Source organism: Chrysoperla carnea, chromosome 1 (assembly GCF_905475395.1).
Source record: "Chrysoperla carnea chromosome 1, inChrCarn1.1, whole genome shotgun sequence".
NCBI lineage: Eukaryota > Metazoa > Arthropoda > Insecta > Neuroptera > Chrysopidae > Chrysoperla > Chrysoperla carnea.
In genome coordinates, this window is record NC_058337.1 from 53,442,842 (window position 1) to 53,464,619 (window position 21,778).

A 21,778-nucleotide genomic window follows, 5' to 3' on the forward strand; every position below is an offset into this window, starting at 1 on the left:
GATCTTCGACCGCGTTCATTTAGAATATTTAAGTATAATCATTTAGTTTTATTTACGTGTAGTAAGAAAATGGGCTTTTATCGTTATATTTCCAATCACTGTTATCGTAGCGAGATAAAATATCTTATCTATTTTATGTTAAGTCTGACATTGATAAACTATTAAACATAATTAATTTCATCAAAAATGGGTTCACCCGATGCAAATTCTGACCTTTGTACCATTGATAGAATTTTTATATTATAGGATTATAAACCCATTCATTAACTTATTCAGTCTTATTCGACAGTAAATCAAGTTTCAGTTAAGTTAGATAGATATTTTAATCCAAATTTTATCTATGCCTATGATGTACACGAAACACGACAAATATTACTTATATGTCTATGGAAAGAACGCATAAAAGACAAGGACTGCCTTAACCACTTTAAACGCTTATCGAGGAATCGCATTCACTTACACGATAGTTCCATTACAAGCGGGGTCTATCTATGCCTATGTCCTCTTTTATATGGCTATGTGGTTGACTGTGTACTGAAGGCATAATAACTCCTTATTTCTCAAGTGTAAATTGTTCAATGTGTTAACAATTTGTACTCCTGTACAATGTTAATTGTTCGTACTCCAAGTTCAATTTCATTAGTTTTTTATGTGGATAATATTATCAAAGTACATAGGTGATCAAGGAAGCATAGAGAAGAAAAAAAACTTCTACCTTTCTATCAACTCGCGCAACTTTGATGGAATTAATTTAGTCAGCTTTTCATAGGTTGTTTGTATCAGTTTCTTCGAGAAAAGTAGCATCGATGCATGAATGCGGTGATTATATTTATACCTTTAATCTGATAATCCAATACCTTGTTTAATTGTTTATATTATGATGTTTGAATGGTGTTATTTAAGAATAATGGTAATCCTAAACTGTTGATTGTAGTCACGATTCCTGAGATTTTCTGCACAAAGAATGTTTTTCTACCAGAATAGCACGCATGCGTTTCTTACTGATATTGTCTTCGAACTGAAAACATGAATACTTTGAACAATAAAGAGATACACTTAAAATTCATAAAAATTCCAATTTTTGTCTTTACTCAGAAAAAACAAGACATTCAATTACAAAAACAATTAATATGAAAGCAATAATTTTCCCTTGAAAATATTCAAATTGATTTACCGCTTCTACTCACTCGATGTAATTGATATCTCTCTGCCTACTCAAAACAATAATAAAAAAAATAGATTACTTTTTATCAAAATGTAAATGATAACACAAGCAAACCACCTGAAGTGAGATATCAAAAACGTTTAGTGTTATTTGAAGTACAGAATTTATCATGTAATTATAAAAAAACATTATATATATTTTATACAGGGTGAATAGGTAAAAATTCACGAAAATTTGACGAAAGCGTTAGGCATTCAGTTTATATAAAATGTGGATCGGGAGCCGCTAATGAATCCAAAATTCCATGATTTTTTTCCTCTACGGATAAGTGTCAGATAAAACAATTTTTAAATTTTTTTTATTCAATTATCTAAGTGAGAAAAGTAAGAAAAAAAACGTTTAAAAAGAGCCACGTCAAAAAGATCAACCTACTTACAAGAATTTTCGTGTGAAAATGAAGCTACTCACAAAAATTAGTAATTAATAATTTGGGAAAATGGTCCTCGAATACTGGACTAAAAGCTGAGCGAGTCTTGAAATCACTAAAATTGGCATTGGAACTTTTGGCATTCAATGCTGTAGCTATAAATTAAACAAGAGTGAGTGCTGAGGGTGACGGATATTTCTTCCTTATCTTTGAGTCTGCTTTTTTACTTTAATTTGTTTTCAACAGTTTTTAATTATTTAAATCTAGTTGAAATAATTATTATACTCTTATTACTTATTTATTATTCTGGAACATTCAATACATTACAGTATGTATTTACTAATATCGATAAAAAATAATAGTCAAATAAAAACAATTGTAAAAGGGCACAGAAAAAAATTAATAGCGTTAACGGTTTTTATGTAATTATGTATTGTAATTATAGTGTCCATGACCTTGGTACTGTCATTAAATTTATTAAGCATACAATATTGAATAGTCTAAGTCTAAAGCTTAATTTACATTCAAAAGTTGATTATTGTTTTTATAAATGGGCATTTTTTTAATAACTTTCAGTGCGTCAAACAATGCCCTTCGAGATTCCCGGTAAACAGGTAAACAGTTAATGATTAATCACAGTATGAAGTAACTAATTATAGTGACATTAACGTGGTGAATATCTGTATTTTATTCGATTTTAACGCTAAGATATTAGCGCCACGAGTAAAAAAAATGTAAACCAAACACTCAGCTGATTTTTTCGTTGAATAAAAAGGTTTAAGATTTCTACTTCATTATATATCTAAATGTGCTGTGCCATATTTGCTCCCCGAGTATTTTAAAATTGCGATAGTTTTCCTTTTTTTTACGAAAACTTTGTAGTTGGTTTTGTTAGAAATTGTACAGTTGTGTGTGAAATTTTTATTTCCTAGCTACAATGCTACAATTTGGAAATTGATGAAAAGTTAACTCGCGATTTACGACATAAAGACCCGAAATAAAATAACAACAATTATTTTAATGTATTATATAATTCTTTAACAAAATTTGTGTTGTAAAAATTATTACATTAACCTATTTTATATGTGTATGGTATGTGCGTATGGTTTACAAGATTATAAACAAACATTTCTGTTAAATATTATGTATCTATGGGCGTTGCAAACTATAGTTTTTTTTATTATCGCTAGATAGAGTCTTTCTTAGTATTAAAATCCAATAAGATTAGTCATTAGTGAACCATAGAATATAATGTTTATTTCTTTGCATATGTGTATAGTACAAGTTATTCAAGGCGAAATTAGTTTACGTAGAGTTCTATCAAAACTAAGTGGCACCGAGCAAGAGAGAGTGTATGATGTATATGTATGTGCACTCGTATCTATACTCTCTCTTGTTCAGTGCCACTTAGTTTTGATAGAACTCTATGACAGAGAATGCATTTGAATGCTCAACTTTTATAAAATGGTGTTTCTTTTATGAAAATAATTTAAAATTACTTATGCAGTTTTATTGTTGTAATATATTCCTATAATGTATACATACGACTAGTCTAGTTCTTTTTGAATTACATGATTGATTATATTTATATATTTTCTGATTATTTGCTTATGGGCATCATTTCATTCGGATTCAATCCTAAGTATACTATTCACTTGACGATCACAATTGAGTTATCGGTATGCCGTGCCAGTCTGTAAGCTCCTTTGACTTGATCGTCAGTCTGACTAATTGTATAAAACAATATTAAAAAACTATTAAACGTAATTCGTCAGTCACCATGGATATCGACTATGAATTTTTAAGCACTATCTACAGAATGTTTAAAGATGTTCGAGCACCAGGGCACCAGTCTAAATCAATTTGGAAATTTTAGGAAGGGTTGCCCGATAACTTAACTAAATAAATGACTTCAAATGTAGGTATATTTAACATTGGCCTTATGGGAAACCGGTATATGGATGATATGTTTTCATAGATTTCTATAGACTAGTCAGTGGAAATTAAAAAAGAAAAAAAACTAAAACCGTTGTGCCCGACTAATTAAGGATGTATGAGCACGGAAGTGGGGTCACAAATTAAAAAATATCTATTTTTTCAATTTTGGTAGTGAATTTATAACTTAACAATATAAGATCAAAAGTAAGAATAAAATTTTTCGACATCTGGAGTAATTTTCAAAATATCGAAAATTTTGTTTAATTATTTACATTCATGAAGTTATAAAAAAATTCATCACCAAAATTGATAATGATTGACTGATAATGATGTACAAATAATTTCATTCTTAAGTCTAAAATTGCCTTGGCGCTCGTACTACCTTAAACAGTTAACTATTTCAATTATTTCATTTTTATTTTATTTCTATTTTTAATATTTTTAGTTAACAATTAATTTACATAAATCACATTTTTCCTAAAATTACGATCACTGAAAACATCGCAAATTTATATATTAGGTTGTTTGAAAAGTTTTGTCCGTTTTAATGTCATGCGTTTTTGTAGCACCATATCTCCATAAACATTTATTCTACGAGTCGTAGTATACAGTGATCAATAGAGGATTGTATTCTATACATTAATGCTGTTCATTTTTTCCAAATTTCAATTTTTTGCCTCTTTTTATTTTATTATTACTAAGTATATGATGTCGTTTAGCGATTTTAAAGCTAACGAAACAGCCCGAAAAATTAACCAAGAATTTGATAGTGTTAATTAAAGCACTGTTCAACGTTCAAATTTCGTCTCGAAGATGAGCCCGGAACTGGTTAACCATGATATTCAAGAGCGAGGATGTGAGTGCCCCGGTGGAGCTGAAACTGACAGTTTTGATGGTCTAAAACGTATTAGAAAGGTCAAAAACTCGAAAGGTGATTCACTATAGCTTTCTGAAACCAGACCAAACCATCACAGCAGTACCTTTGTGAGGAAATCGACGAAAATTGCGTCAGAAGAAGGCAGCACTGTTCAACAGAAGAGATCCGATCCTACTCCATGGCAACGCCCGTACACACGTTCCACAAATTGAGCGTCGAAGTTTTGTCTCACCCACCATACTCTCCAGATCTCTCGTCAAACAACTACCATTTTTTCAGGTTCTTTGATAACTTTCTCATCGGTAGAATCTTCACCAATCAAGACCAGGCAAAAAACCGCCTTCATTGAGAACATCAAATCCCAAGCATCCAATAGTAATATTTTAAACACTAAATTATTAATAATTCAATGGACTGATTCAACAAACAAATTTTTTGTGTGAAATATTTTATTATTTAAAGTTTTCCCTGGAATATTGGTTATTTTTAAACAGGTATTGTTGGCCATGGGACCAAATGGGACCAAGAGGACTATGGGACCAAATGACTCAAGTATGGAAAATGAGGACCATGAGGATGGAGGCCGAGAAACTAAAGAAAAAAGGGTTGAAAAAAGGACTTGATTTTCTGAGAAAATATGACCATTTAATAAAATTATGATGTAAATTCTGCGAAAAAGAGGCAGAAGCGAGAAAATGATGATCCAAATTCTGTCATCATCGGACCAGCTCAAGAATAAGACCACCAGTTTAAAAATAGGACACAATTAATAATATCACGTTAATCAAGACTAACCAAAAAATTTTAATGAACAAGTCCAATTGTTAATATACGTTACTTGTGATCTGTTCGAAGATTATTTACAGCTAATAAGATTCAACAAGTTTGTATAAAAAATGAATTATAAAGGTGGTGGCATTTTTCATTATATTATTGAACATATAATACAAAATTTAAATAGAACAATTCTTTATGAATAAAATGTATCGATGCGTAACAAATTGGTACGCAAATTATAATGATGAATGTTATATAAATATATTTTTATAGATTATAATCCATTGTTTAGAGCTCATGCAAAGAAATATTGACCACATTCGCCAGAGTTTCATAAATCCATGCCATTCAAATATATTATAAATGTGTAAGTAAGGATGTTATGTTGTTGTTTGTTTGTTTTTTTGTTATACTTTCACGCAAAAACTAGCGAATGGTTTTTAATGAAACTGTACAGCAATATAACTCATATGTCAGAATAACACATGAGCTATAAATTAAAAAGATAAAGATACCAAAAATAATTTTTGTAAAAAGATTTTTGTAAAAATTTAAAATAGTAAATGTTACAATTCATGGCTACCTTTTCTGATGTACTCAATGAATTATGACTACTTTACAATTTGAAAACTGTGCATATCTTTTAGCTGCGTAAAACAATCTCTTCAAGTGTTATGGAACGTTGATAAGTAAGATCAATAGAGGTGGAGGATATAAAGCGGTGGTGTTTACTTTTAAGCCTAGTGAAGCGGGCGAGTATCAAGCAAGCATATTATATTATAATACTATCTATTATGGAGTTTCTAACAAAAAAATAATGAAAATTTTTTTCAAAAATATCTTGAAATTTCTCACAATTTAAAATTTTGTCTATGTATTTCCGACCTGAAAATAATTATATTTAAATTCTCATAAGTTTTCAATTTTTCCAACACTGTTCAAACATTTTTTTTCAATAAATTTTAATTAAACACCTTGGCGTAGTTAAAAAATGTCAATTTTTACGCAAAAATGAATGTGCTTTATAAACATTATAAATTGAACTATAGTCCTTATATTAAAATATATTTTAGTTTGAAAAAATTTGAACTGAACTAAATTTTCTGTGCAAGTATGTTAATTCACCACAATCATGCTGGTAGACTACAACAAAACTCATCTTTCATAGCCCCCTATTAACCGTAAAAAAGTGGCCAAACATAGGACCTACGGAAGAAAAGCGTGTGTGCGCGTTAAAGTTTTGCATGTTTTGCCTTCAGTTTTCATTGTATCGTAATGCAATTTTTATGGTATGTAAATAACGCTATAATAATTTTTTTTAAATCCATCAGAGCAAAAAGGACATACGGACACTTTCGCTCTTTTTCAATTCATATAGATAGAATATACTAGTTTTCTTCAATTCATGGACTTGTCTACCAATTGGATTTTATGTCATCTCATTTTTAAAACTCCACGTTTCAGTTTTGACAATTTTGCTAACTTTAAGGGACTCATTTTTATTTAAATGTACTCTTTATGAATAGTCTACATTGTATTCTCCATTTAACCTTATACAATTTTATTGAAGAGTTTTTAGTTTAGTTCAATGTGTAAATACTTAATGCGGGAAGATTAAAATACTAATACCTTAGGTGGTATTTTAAATATAATATTTGTTATTGATTGATTATTGTTTTTACAGTATGTCTCAGTATAATTGTTTTAAAAGTGGAATATTAATATTATATTAAAGGATTTTCCAATTCAAATGGGTCAGTCATTATATAAAAAACGATTCTGATATCACAAAATTGTATAACAAAAATTTATTTCATAGGATTTAAGAGAAGAATTAGTATCTATAGTGCAGGCTCTTGATGGGGTTGAATGTGCAAAATATGAGTACCGCATTTTTTCAATTGATTCTTGATCAGAAAAGCTTGTAGATTAATATTCTGGATCTTGCCAGAAACCCCATTGGTCCAATTTTTTTAAACCCCCCCCCCACCATAGAAACAGTTAAATGGCATTTATTTGAATCAAGTAAAAGTTACTCTAGGTTGTATGGGTCATTTAACGTCAAAAAGGTGCTTTGAGAAAACTTCTTCGTTTTCGAGATATGAACAGTTTAAAACTCCAAAAAAAGCCAATCAAAAAGCTGAAAAACGGGGCTCACAATTACATTTTTGAGCTTATCAAAATTCTAAAATAATGTTTGCAATGTTTGTTTTTTCTTAAGTGTCGTATCTCGTGCTATGTTGATTTTAGCAGAAAAAAATTTTTTTTTCTCTAAGCATCTCTACTATTTTCCTATCGCCGGGAGCCAACTAATATAAACAAATGAAATATCCCGGCTCGGAAAGCGACATAGGAGATATAGACCATTTTGTGTTTGGCTGCCTAAATTGTTTTTTAATTAGTTATTTTACACAAATCTTGCATTAACATAAAATTAATATATTAAACTAAACAGTTTCAAATTAAACTAAATAGTTTCAAATTTTTAACACACAATTCATGTAGTTTTTGTTTTATAACATTAATTTTTGCGATTCAACGTTTGTATGTATGTGTGTGCTTTGTGCCCATATTTAGGTATATTTTGTCCCCATCGTATTCAGCACATTTTTTTATTATTAGCTTCATACGCGTGGTAGTATGTCCAAGATTTTCAAGAATAACGATTTCCATATCTGAAAATATATACATTTATTTGCGCTCCCACCATATTATTTTGAATAAATTAATAATGTTATAAAAAAATAAAAAACACCCTTTTTAAAAAACGCGCAAACTAAAAGGTAAAAAATAATTTCTTTAAATTCAAAAAAATTATTTGTGGGGTGATTAATAGATATTTTATAATGACTTTTTCTTTTACCAATATCTGTATATTTAAAATAATTGAAATTTAGCACCACACGTTTTTTTACGATAAATTGATTTTTTTAATTTAAAGAAATTTATTTTCTGCCTTTTTGTTCAGCTTATTACAAAAGCATGTTTTTTAGTTTATTTTAAACTATTATTTTTGATTAATTAACTCAATAAACAAGCCTCTTCAATTTTTCGACGCAGATCCAGCTTTAGTTAATCACCCTTTTAGTTCAGTTGGTTAAGGTGTAACCAATTTCTTCCGCGGTATGAGAAGGGTAGCGGGTTCTATTCCCGCCGTCGCAACAAAATTAATTTAATTTATAGTTGTGATGGGCTGGTGTTGTGCATGGTATATGCATGAAGGAGGTGCACTCAGCCTCTGAAATTGAGGAGCTGATAAATGAAATTATCAGTGGAAAGGTGGTAAAACACATATATGGCGTCACAATGGGCTCTATAGCCTAAGTGTGTTCTTCATGGACAGCCAATATAACCTAACCTAACCTTACCTAACCTAGCTTTAGTTAACCGATCTTAAAATAAACTTTTAAAAATGCTACCAGCTCTAGTGCTATTACTTCATACGCACACACATTGATCTCAAACCAACAAATTTGATAGGGAATTGAATTTAAAGGGCATATTTAAAGTGAAGTTCCAATTAATAGCTTATACTGTTTCAGCTGGCAATTGTGCCAGTTGAATGTGTTTTTTTTTTTACTAGCAAATAAATGTTAAATACTTGTTTAGTGCTTAGTCATAACATTCTGAAAGACCCTGTATAAAATGTTCATTGATTGGTATAATATCTCTATATCTATCTATTTGTGTTTATTTAAGTAAAAATATCTTTAAACGACACTTTAGACTAATACCTTCACATTGCTTACTCGCTGTGGTTGGTTATTAAAATTATTATTTGTTCTTATGTTTATTTATACCAATTATTGATTTCATAACAGTCATACAATTTAATGATTCAATATATTCTTCTTTTTACGTTTTACGATGCGAATACAATTTCAAGGCCATGCAATCAAATAGAAATTTGAACAAATTTTCTTTGTTTATTTTACTATTCTACCCAAGAATACGATATTACGATATAGTTAATGTTAAAAAACAAATAGAACTGACTTCAAAATAATATACAAAAGCTAAGAAATAATTTTAAATTAAATTCCTTTTACAAAAATTATCTTGTGAGCAACCATCTTTTGAAGTCTATACCAATGAATTAATTTCTTGCTAAATACCTATATAATATTAGCGACGTTTTCAGAAGGAAATTACTCACAAGGAAATTATAATGAAAAGTATTTATTTTAAAACTATTAAATCTCCTTTTTTGAAGTCTATTAAAAAATATTTGTATTTAAATGTTAGTAGATTATTGCTGGAATTTGGTATAAAAATAATTTTTTTTCCGTCGACTATATAAAATAAATATAAATGTAATTTGTATGTCCATACGTCTATTTTTAAAGTTTGAATAAAGTTGTCGTTTTAAGAATAATTTATGTAGAAAATAGAAATGCTTATTGAAATAAAAAATAAAAAAATCTGCATAACTATGTATTCGGTTAAAAATTTTAATGATTCTTATTATTATTACCTAGTCGCACTTTTATACTTGTAGAACAAAAATCTAAGTCAACTATGTTGAAATATGAAGATGGTTTTTTAAACAATACAATATTGTACAGAACATGTCATTAACAAGCGATAGGGAAAAAGAAAGTAAGGGGAAGGTATGCAGCTATGGCTGACTTTGTTAGGGAACTATCCCGGCATTAACCTCGTGCAAACCTAATGGAAAACCATAGAAAACCATAGATAGGAAAGCCTTTTTTGATTAGTGTGTATTTATTTTATGAACAGAAAAATCGGATAAAAATTTCAATACTTCAAATATGAATTGGAACATAGTGTTCATGAGAGGAAAGAAAAAATAAGTAGATATTTTATAGAAACGTAACTCTATTAGTAGTTCTGTATTAAAACTTTTTTTAAGATATTTCATTTTGTAACAAAATAAATCTATTATACTATTTTTCCCTTAAAAATAATTCAAATTTCTATCTTCAAAGGTTTTGACCTGAACTTTTTCTGCCGGTTAAAACCTTAAATATACAGCTGTATAATCATTGTTTCAAATATTTCGTACAAATAAAATTTTTGACTTTTAGTTTATAAATAATGATTCCTTATATATCCGCTTGTGAGAAAAATAAATTAAAATTCTCTTTAAATATATATAAACTACATTAAAAAAAGCTATAGTATCATGACAAACATGCAAACGTTGCACTACATTTGTCTATAAAATTATAAACATGGGTTTTCCATATACAAAATGCGCATCTTCTTTTTACCCCCTTAAGGGTAGAATTTTGGAAAATCCTTTCTTATCGGATGCCTATGTCATATAAAAAACACACTCTCCAAGTTTCCGGTCTCTACGATCAGCGGTTTAGACTGTGCAATGATCCGTCAGTCATTCAGGACAAAGCATTTTATATATATAGATAATATTTTAATAGCATATTATACTAATGTTGACAGTAAAAAGTCATAATAATTTTTTTGAACATTAAAAATTAAATGACAAAAGATCAAAGCATTTTCTTATTATAAATGTTTTCCACTTACATTGAATATTTTCATAATAATTTAACTTGTTTTGAAGTATATATATTTTTATAATTTTCACACCAAATTACACTAATTTTTTAAACACCTCAACTCATTATTATTGTTTACACTTTTCATATTTTCATCCAAAAAATTGTAATTTTTCACACCACCCACAAAAATTGATGAATATAAATAGTAACGAAACAATTAAAATAACGTTTTAAATATTTATATTTTGTACTCGTATAACTTTTAATTGCTACTAGTTGAAGATTATTTGAAGTTTTTTTTTAGACATTTACAAAAAGATTTCAAATAATATTATTGATTAGTGTATAAAAGTTAAGATAAGGTTTTTATATTAAACAGGTTTTATTTTTTTGAGTACATAGTATTTACTTAAACATTAAGGCTGAGAATACATTTTCTGCAGAAGAAGCATCTGCTTGGTTGTTTATCTGCTATAATGAATGATTTGTCCCTGCGAATTAAAGGTTTCTATCTACTCGACTGCAAATCGTGACTTCCACTGCACTTAACGTATTCGATTGCATGTTCAAAGGCTTGCATTTTCATGCAGTTTGTGCCAAACTACATGCTTTTTGAACTACAGCAAAGCAGCCGAAGCTTACATAAAGTCGAATGTCAACTGTATACACGCGACTGCAGTTTTGTTTATAACCGTATCCATCCGAATATATTGAATGCGACGTAATGTGGAATATACTTTTCTCACAAAATAAATCAGTATTGTATTCCAGAATGGGTACATATGGACAATACAATGATGAAGGAAAAATTGATAAGCAAAAGCAGAAATTAAACTTCTCAATGATCATAGCTTCGTAGGAGCCTTTGTGGCCGAGCGGTCGGAGGCGTCAGACTCTAACCATTTGTTTACTTTGACATAAGTAGTGGATTCGAATCCAGACAGCGGCCGTGTGAGCAATTAAAATTAAATTAATGGGGCGGTTGATTTGATCACATTCTCGTCGCTTGGATAAAAACGGACTCCACACACTTACATAAATGTAATTGTATATATGAATGTAATTTAATAAATAAAGATTAAGAAATAACGATGTGGGTGGCCTCTGTTATAGACATATTTGTCAGAGAAACAGAGGTTAAACCCCATTTTTAAGCATTATTATTATTAGCTTCGTATTTGCCTTCACTTGTGTCCAGTTCCATGGTTACTCGCTTCAATGACTTTGCGGTAAAGGAAAAAGCACACTTTTGCAAAAGTATTTGATCGTATACGTAAAATAATGTCATCATCTCGATACCCCTCCTGGCGTACTTTCCGGAAGTAATTTAAATCTGTTGTGCAATCTAGAGGATTTTATTTTTAAATATTTACAAATTTTTATATTTATAGCTTTTTTGTCAAAAAAAATAAAAGACACAACGTTACAAATGTATAGATCTGAATATTTCTTAAAAAAATTCAGTGAGTCAAAGCGAGGGTGAAAATTTGTTTGTTACCAATAAAAGAAGATTTATTAGCTAAGAAAATACGATAAGAACACTGGAAATCAAATAATAGTAAAAATAGATTCAAGGCAAGTCTGATATTTTAAAATAGTTGAAATCTGCAAAATTTTCCATATCACTACGTTCGAGGAAATATAAAAGGGGATTTGATACAACAGTTCTTAATCCATAATTCCAACATTCTACGGAAAATGAGTTTTGAGTTATACTTTAGATATACATACACATAAACACACATAGATACAGACATATAGACGTCACACCAAAACTTGTCAAATTAATGGCAGTTTTCTCAAAATTGAAAAGTCAACACCGAATTTTTCGCGATTACACAACTTTTACTTTATTAATGGATGATGAAATGAAGAAATTATTTCGAGAAAGCTACAATTTATTACGTGACAGACCAATAGATTTCGGTTATCTACAATTATCTACAAATATTTGTGTTTCTGATAATCAGATCCAATTTTAAAAGTATGTACTACATGGACGAGGCTGCGTAATCTTGGTAAACTTTTTTAGTTAAATAAAGTGCAATCAATATAAGATACCTCCTTTATTTGAATCTAAGTGGTGGGTTGAAATATTAAATTATGTTATCAATTTTCAAATTTTATTTATAACAAAACATTATTGCCCAAAAAATTTTAAAATATATTATTTATGTTGTTTTTGTTTAATTCCCGTAGGAAACATGGCAAATCAGAACAATATAGAGTTCTATCAAACCAATGTGGTATTGCGAAAAAGATATATGTGCACTCATATCTACACCCTCACTTGTTCAGTGCCACTTTGGTTTGATAGAACTATAACTATAGAACTAATAATACTAACCTATTATTAGAAAATTATACGTTACAATGCCGTTTACAAATAATAACTGATAAAGAACAAGTGGATATTACAGGATGATGTGCCAAAAACTGAGGCGACAAAAGCTTTCAAATATAAGGATGATAGATAGCGCCCTCCAAAAAATTTAATTCTTACCAATTTTCTAAACTTTACTACAACTAGGTTGGAAACGATTGTCTTCTCCTATGCAAGTGGACTTTTCTGTGTTATTATATTTCAAGTTTTAAATATCTCTTTTTCCAAGTTTGAAAGGTGGCATATGTTTATATAAAAATTTGGGAAATGCCTTAGGGAGGATCCTTTAAGATCATATTTGGATAGATTATCACATAAGGATTTTACTCACGGATTTAATTAAAAATAAAAAAATGTTGCATGTTAAATATTTTTTCCAAAACATGTAAATTGCAAATTAAAATCACATGCACAAAAGAGGAAACAAATTTTTCATATCATAAATATTAGGTTTTCATCCGGCGATTCATCTGAAGTTTCTAAATAGTATAATCGATTTGTTTTTATCTAAAGAGCACTGGACGATTTTGCATATCAGATTGGCAACAGATTTTCAGAGGAAGGTCCCATAAGGAAGCATTCTTTTTATATACGCAAACGATATAACTATTGTTACATATTCCTAGCACCCTTTGTTCTATGGCGTCTATTTACTAAAAATAACAATGTTTTATCATTAAAAATGAGAATTATTTTATAGCAAACCAAAAAAGTCACTCTGGATATGCAACTCTAAGTCAGAACATATACAAGCCCATTGACTATAGATTTAAAGGCAATGAACTAAGTACCAGGAATATGGCCATTAAATATTTTAATTTTTAATTTTAATTTAAAGTAAAAACGTACATAGCTCAGTTGAATCTAATAATTGTAGTTTCTTGAAGGACTTAAAAGCTACTCTACTTTTGGACCTTTTCTCTTTCTACCTTTTCTTTTTTCCTAATACAGATAATTAAGTCTTATATATATGTCTTACATTGTATTCAAATTTTGTTTCTGTATGTTTTAGGTACACCCAAGTAAATTTCTATTTTTAGATAAGCATTACAGAAATTAATTGTGACTTATATTCCATATTCATATTTGTGAACTGGAACGTATTATTGCATTGTAATGGTTTTCTATTTTGATTTAGGTACATATACATTGAAATTTTAATTATGGTTCAGTCCCCCTATTGGGAGGCTAACTTTTTTGAGTTACGCACTTCGGGGCCATGAGAGATGGTTCGGAGATTCGGAGATTTCTAAATGTCAACAAAAACAATAGTTTAAAAAAGTTTTTGGGAAAACCGTTGATTTTTGCTGATAATATTAAATAAGAAAGTTGAAGAGAACTAAAAAATACATATTTTGAGCCTCGACCCTGTATCTTTTTCCTCTCTCTAGTTATAAGTACCTATAATTGAAGTTTTGAAAGGGACAATTTTTTTCTCGGAAACGGCGGAGGTGGGGGTATTATAATATTATGAAAAGGTAGCACTTTTTATGTTCTTTTTATGTACTATTTATGTTTTTTTTTTTTTTTTTTTGAATTTTTTATTAATAATAGTGTAGCGGGCTTAACGTAATCAAATATGTGTAATGCAAAAAATGAACTGTATATACTCAAATAATCATAAGAATTTTTATTGTGAAGTTTTTTACTACATGCAAATAAAATAACACAATAAGTTCACAATACTTTTATTTTAATGTTCTTCCGATAGATGATGGTGAACTTGAAGAGTCTGTGTTGTAATCTGACTCATTGTAATCTGTGCTGACGGTACCGCACACTGCTGTTTATATAGTTACAATCCATTGTTATCGTATCGTCTAGCAAATTCAAGAACTGTCACGTATGTTCTATTGCATATACTGTATATGTTTTCTATCTTTGTTATATAAAACGATATTGTTTATTTTTTTTTAGAATTGTCTAGATTTATATTGTCGGGTTAATTGTTAACACCAAAAAAGAAACGAGCCTATAACTGTTTTTTTGAAAATTGATGGACCGCGAGCCATGATGTTCATGATCATATCGCGAAATGCAGGTGTCTCAAACTTTTAACGCATGAACTGTAATATACTATTTGTTTTAACAGCAGACCATCCTGTATAAGACAAATTCTAGCTATAATTGATAGCAGACACAGACAGCTATAACAGTTCAACAATATGTTATAGGTGGTATTATTATAGATTAAAACGAATTAAATCAAGTATAATACGCTTTTAAATATATAAATAGGTACCATTTACAACGAGGTACTAACAGGCAATAAGGTATTACACTACATACATAGAATATAGGCAATACATTGAACTATTCAATAATCATGTATGTATGTATACAGCGATACTAATAATATTATAATTAAGTTGCCAGTTAGACGAGATGGTAGAGCATGTAATATAAATTTTTATTTTCCGAAGACAGCGAGAAATATGGTTATTGCATTTGATTTAGGAAGTAATTTATTAAATTTGTTACCTATTTGTATTCATTTTCATAATTGCATCTTATGACGTTATTATAAAAGAATTTATAAATTAGTAATTAATCAACGAAATTGGTTAAATTTTGTTACACAAGGGTTTTTGTGATCACTGATCACGAATATGATGTAAAAAAAGTACCTTCATGCACCTGGTGATAAAGATTATCTGATTGAAGCCTCAGGATAATCTCTAAATTGTTATAAATTTCAAAATCGTTATTCGGGAGTTTTCCTGACCACTGATTACAATTATCTATATCTATAAAATTCTTTGTCCTGAATGACTGACGGATCATTGCACAGCCTAAACCGCTGATCGTAGAGACCTGAAACTTGGGGAGTATGTTCTTTGTATGTTCTTTGTATGAAAAGTATACCATATCACTTTTTTATTTCATTCTTTAAAGAAGCACAGCGATGGAGTTCGCTGTGGAAGAATGCCACGTTGTTTTCCAAGGGGATGTAAGTAAATTCTGTTCTCTAAGTCTTTAAAGTTGGTTCTCTAAATGAATCAACGATTCATTCAATGAATCATTTATGAAATACATTGAAATGAATCCTTATCACGAGCGAAGCCGTGGGCAAAGCTAGTAATATATAAAATACTTATACTCGGTGTACCTAATGATCAGTATACAGTATACCCTCGCCACAGAACTATCTACATTTTACAAGCTTTTATTTAACTTGCAATGTATAATAATGCAGTATGTATGTTTGTCCGAGTGGAATCTTGCAATCTTGAAGTTATTTTCAACTGATTTAGATGAAATTTTATATACACGTTTAGTTTGGATAACAATGCATGGTTAGTGGCAGCCTGATTTTCCCATCGCTTCTACTATATTTTATACACATGCTAAAAATTAGAGCATAATTTTTTTTAGGATTCACTCATACATGACTGACCAAAACAAACACAAATACATACATACATTGTGGTGCTCCGAATCATTGTTTATATTTTATATTGAACGCTTCAACCTTTAACAATGAGTCATGTATGAATAACTCCTAAAAAAAGATTTTAGTACAATAGAAGCTTGTGTCTTTAAAAAGCATTTTTATTAAAATTTTTTATATTACGTTCTTGAAACTACACGTCACCATCATTCAAGTCATTAAAGTGGTAAGATCTTTTTAGACAAAATTTCTGCCAAATTATGTGGTCTCATTCTTTATTATTCATATTTTTAGTATTTCTGTACGTAGGTATGTTATAAATAATGTTATATGGAAGTAAAACCACACAGTGAATAGTAAGTTAAAATACCCTGCAGTGATTTTAAACTCAAGTTTGTTGAAATTATGTTTGCGAAAATATTCGATCTCAAGTATTGGATTCTAACACGATCATTCATTTATTCATACGATATAAAACTTTATTATCGTTTGTTGAACAGGGTGGAATGACGTTTTTTTTTTTTAAATTCCTATTTCTTTCCACCAAAAATCGGCGTTTATTTATGATGTATACAGTAATTTCAATCAAAATGTAACTCAGATAGTGTTTCATCGAGGCTACGAGGCAGGAACAATAAACCTCGCCTTGTTTCGGTTAGTAACGAGTTTTAAAATTTTAAAAACCGAGGCGAGGCGAAGCAAATTATTCAAAAAACCTCGCCTCGGCCCCTATCCCTAAATTTTATTTAATAGTTTAGGAAACATATTTATATTAAAAATTATATAAAATACTAAAGAAATTATAAATGTTATAAAAATTAATAAATAGGTACTCCAGAAAATTTTTTAATTATTTTTGTTTTTATAATTTTATAATGATATATAATATAAATTAATTATTACAATATTATCATATTATAATAATTATAATATAATTAATAATATTTACAGGAATAGAAATTAGAATTGTTGTTTATTCTCAGAATCTCCTTCAAAAGATAATATCATTTTAGTGTTGAGATTTTATTTTAAAAAAAAGTGACAGAGAATCAGAGAAACAATGATACAGAAAGAGAGAGTTTAGTCTAGATACCACGGCTGTACACGTGCTTGAGACTTTTAAATTGTTAGGCCTTTTTTTTGAATTTACTGCTTTCATTCAAGTAGTCATAAAAATTTAGAAAATAAGCAACTTATATTCCGGGTTTTAAAGACATTTATTTTCTAATAATTTTTTTTAAACCCTATTATGCCATATTATGTACTTCAATCATCTTAGGGTTTCACTTTGGAATATAACGGAAAAAGCTAGGTGAAAAAACCGTATAATAGACAGGTTAAATCGTGAATCCCTGTCTATTATGCGTTTTTTTGTTAATTAGTCATTAAATACTACTTAAGTTATTATTTAATGCCGTTTATTCATAAATATTAACCCAACACAGAAGTACGTTAAGACGGGCGCTCCATTCTGCACCCTCTTCCTGGAAAACAGTTCAACGTACAAAAAAAGTTTCTGACAAAATTTGCAAAAAAATTTATCCTCTACAACTATAATCTATAATCAATGTTAATACTATTAAAGGCAAAAGAAACGAGATATTCCCAAACAACTGATGTTCGCCACCTTTATCGTTGAATATCTAAGGAAGCACACGCGTAACTATATGTGACTTTTGAGACAACATTTGTACCATCAAAGTGAAGATTTGTACAAAATTTCAGGTTATACCGTTTACCGATTCTGGCGTTAACCACTTTTATTGACTAAGATGCTCGGGTTAATGTACATTCATGAAAATTAAGTCAAAGATGGTAAAAATTTAACCTTTTCGAGGTGAAGTTAGTCAAAATTACACCTCGACCGAGGTCTAAGCGTAGCCATGAGACAGACGACAGACAGACAGACAGGTAGACAGGTAGACAGACAGGCACACAACCGGAAATGGACTAATTAGGTGGTTTTATGAACACCTATACCAAAATTTTGTTCATAGCATCAATATTTTTAAGGGTTAGATATTGGGACTAAACTTAGTATACCTTGGTTAAACTTTAAAATAATAACAATTTCTTAATACATAAAAGCGAAAGCGTACTTTTCTAGGGATAGAGAGTTGAAATTTTAGACAAAAAAATATATAATAGTGATAGTTTAGAAAAATTGGAGATTGGTCACTCAATGACACAAGCATAGAGAATTGATTAACGGTATTGCATTTGCAATTGAGTCCGAGGCACTTAAGATTTTTCTTGAAACGTCGTGATGGCACAGCCTCTACCGCTAGTTTACGTAATTTATCACAAAAGCCTTAAATCTTGAGGGATGGTTACATCATACTAAAATTTTAACAAGCTGTCTTTACAAAAGGCCACTTACCCTACTATAAATGTATTGAGAAATTTTCATGATGACCACCCTGTATAATATTAGCAAAAGCAAAGCTATGAGTAGAATTTCAAAGCTCTTTTTCTTAAGTAGAAATTAAGATTAAAAACAGAGAAACATACGCACACTATAAGTAAAATTAAAACCATAGTCTGTGTATACCTTCGTTCTCTTTACCACACAAAAATATTTTATAACATAAAAACAAAATTTAAAATTATTAAATCGAATGAGATTAATTTATTTGGTTTATCTTATTTTTGGGAAAAATAATGAAAGCAATTAAATGAAAACTATTTGAGAAATTTATTCTGTTAAACATTCTTATTATCCTCATTATGTAGACAGGCATAATAAAAAACAGTTTTACTGAAATATTTTCTCAAGTTAAATTTAAATGATATCTAAATGCACCAAAAAGTATAAAATTGAACTAGAAAAATACGCCGAGGCTCCCGAGGCTCTATTCATGTACAGATTCCTTATATTAGAATTTTTCAAAGATGAAGCTATCATGAAAATGACTATTTCCTAGAGTGTAGTACTCGGGAGCTCTTAATTCGTATCGTGTAGGGTGTAGTACTCTTCAAGTATCTATTTGTTTCCATTATTACCGCCATTCATTTATATCTGTGATTCAAAACTGCGATTTTACTTTGATTTAAAGTATGAGAGTATTTGTCTTAGCAAAGTAGATTAATTTAACAATCGACATAAGGTTTCAAATTCATATAAACTTTTTTATTCAAGACCGACGACAATGCTACTCTTTGAACTTCCATGAGATCATTAGGAATTGAACTAAAATGGCTTATGACCACTATGTAATCATGCCATTTATAGCACTTTTAGGTTGAAATTAGGGCGACAGAATAACTACTCACCAATGTGTGAAACATTAATTTATGTCCATTGTAAGTTTCTTGCAAAGTACACTATATAATTTTCATTACAATTTTTAAAAAAAATTATTATTACAAATAATCAAGAATAGTGCCCACTTGTGGAAGAGAAAAAAAAAATACTGTGGCACTGAATCAAATATCATGGCCGAGAAATCTACTTGAATAACTATTGTCCACCGTAGAGGTGCAGTCTTCTAGCTACGTAAGTATGTAAGCTTCGTGCTTACATACTACTATAAGGGAATGCTCAAAAAGCTTTTAAATCCAGTTAACAGGTTGGAAAAAGTGGTGCTAGGTGGAAAAAGGTTCTTAGTTAATGAAGTTTTGGGATGTTGCTTAGAGATGTTCTAAAGCTTTGGTCCTCGAGAACCCTTTCCGAAAAGATTTGGGAGTTCCTTGCAAAATTATCTAATTAACTCCGGGTTTTCCCCAATAGTTTTGTCCTTTACGCCTTACTGTAAAAGCATCCCTATATTTTTTTGTAGAGCATTAAATGTCCCATAATTTTGACAATTTTATTGAAATTCGTTACCGACATTTGGCGCTGTTATACCCGAATTATGCTGTAATGTTGTTGTATTTATGGTCTCTGATTACAATCATCAACTCTGGGCAGTTTAAAACTTTTTCATGAATAGTTTTCGCAATAGTTGATTATATGATTACACTAAAAATTTACCTGGAGTGACAAATATCTGAAAAGCCTTCAAAAATTAGTAACCTTATGCCAATAGCTTTGGTGAATTTTTAGCCAGCTTTTAAGAAAAGAGAGCTGCCTTCTTTCTTAAATATCTCCATTACGAAATTTATTACTAGTCAGTTATCTTTATAGATTTATATGTCTATGGAGAATAAATACAAACAAAACAGGGTATGTAATTTTTGTATAGAGAACATGTTAACATAGAAATATACAAAGCTCCCGTGATTCCTTCACTTCCCTTCCCACTTCTACATCCTATATATAGATACGAAAGCATAAATTTTCACCAAACTGTTAGAATTATTAGCTTCTATTTTACGATTACTGGCTGTGAATGCTTGTTGTGTCGATACTTTCAATAAAGACATAAATAAGCAAACACAGTTACAAACATCAAGGATTGTTATGTACAATCTGATAATATCTGTCTATCTTTGTCTTTACATTTTTGATGTCATTGTTGCAATATTCCTTCTGTTGAACTTTCAAAGCTTTGCTATTTTTCGCATGTATGATTTGTCTTGAGTATCCTACGCAGTGGTTTTCATTACAATCGGTGGGTCTTAGATTCAAAAGTGTACCACAGAACGGTTCTCTGACTACAATGACAATTCTATTTATCTGCATAGTCAGCGAAGGAGTGAGTGATCTTTCGCTTTTATACAGGTTAACTACAATTACTTTTTAATTCGTCTTTTACCAGGGCAGTCGTGTTTAATTTTTTCATTGTTATTATATTTATGAGTAAGATATTAATCTGGCCTCTAACGCCTAGTATGTGGTTGTTTTACTCTTTACATTGAGCACTCTCATCTTTTCTACGTACACTATATTCTGTATATATACTATATCGAGGCAAGTAGAAAAAACAAATAGTAGGTAAGCACCCCGTAAATACTTATTACACAACTCTAACACAAACAAATTTCCCCTCAACCTCTCAAATTAGTGCCCTTTATCATTTGATGATGCGGATGTGAAATAAATATTTTAGGTTTTTTGTGTTAGTTGTTACTTCTTTACTGTAGAGAAGTGAAATAAATCAGAAAGAACAAAAGTAGATGCAGTAGGTGCCAGGAGACGTTAAATGCGTTTTTACAACAATCAGTGAAAGGAGATCGTTAAAGCAAAACAAAATCGGTAAACGTAAGGTATCAATCCCAGAACAGCCACCACCACGGTAAAAAGAAAAATATGCAGTTCCTAAATTTTTAAAAATGAATTAAAGAAAGTTCATAGTTATCAGAGTTACCATCAGAAGCTGCAAATGGTGCGAACCAAAGGTTTATAAGTTGGAGAAGAATAAGTTACCACAATCGTCCAGTCTACAAAAATAA